Raw genomic sequence first — 765 nt, forward strand, 5'->3', positions numbered from 1 at the left:
TGCGTCCCCTGCATCGGCAGGCGGACTCTCAACCACTGCGCCACCAGGGAAGCCCCAGAGCTTTTTTTTGAAAAAACAAACTGAGATGGTTTGATGCCAGAAGACAGGCCCTGGATTAGATCTGTGGGGAAGAGCCAGAACACTTGGTCCTTCACCCCGACCCGCTTCTCCCAGCCGGACCCCAGCCAAAGCGGTGGCACCTCCCACTGGTTCCATTTGCCTCCCGACTGACACGGGGTGGTATTAGCTTTGTGGTAGGGCCTGTCCTACACAGAGTGAGACGCTGAGCAGTACCCCTGGCCTCCACCCACTAGATGCCAGTAGCACTCCCCCACACCCCCCGTTGTGACAGCCACAGACATGTTGCCAAATAGCTTCTCAGGGCAAAATCAGCCCTGACTGAGAACCTCTCTCCTCAGGTTTTATATAAAGAAAGGCTTCCCAAGGACAGATATCATATTGTATCTCTTGTATGTGGAATCTAAAAAAAATGGTACAAATGAACTTATTTACAAAACAGAAATAGAGTTACAGATGTAGGAAACAAACCTATGGTTACCAGCAGGAAAAGGAGGGGGAGGGATAAATTGGGAGATTGGGATTGACGTATACACACTACTCTATATAAAATAAATAACTAATAAGGACCTACTGCATAGCACAGGGAACTACTCTTCTCAATACTCTGTAATGACCTATATGGGAAAAGAATCTAAAAAAGAATAGATATATGTATAACTGATTCACTTTGCTGTACAGCAGAAA

Source organism: Physeter macrocephalus, chromosome 13, assembly GCF_002837175.3.
Source record: "Physeter macrocephalus isolate SW-GA chromosome 13, ASM283717v5, whole genome shotgun sequence".
Lineage (NCBI taxonomy): Eukaryota > Metazoa > Chordata > Mammalia > Artiodactyla > Physeteridae > Physeter > Physeter macrocephalus.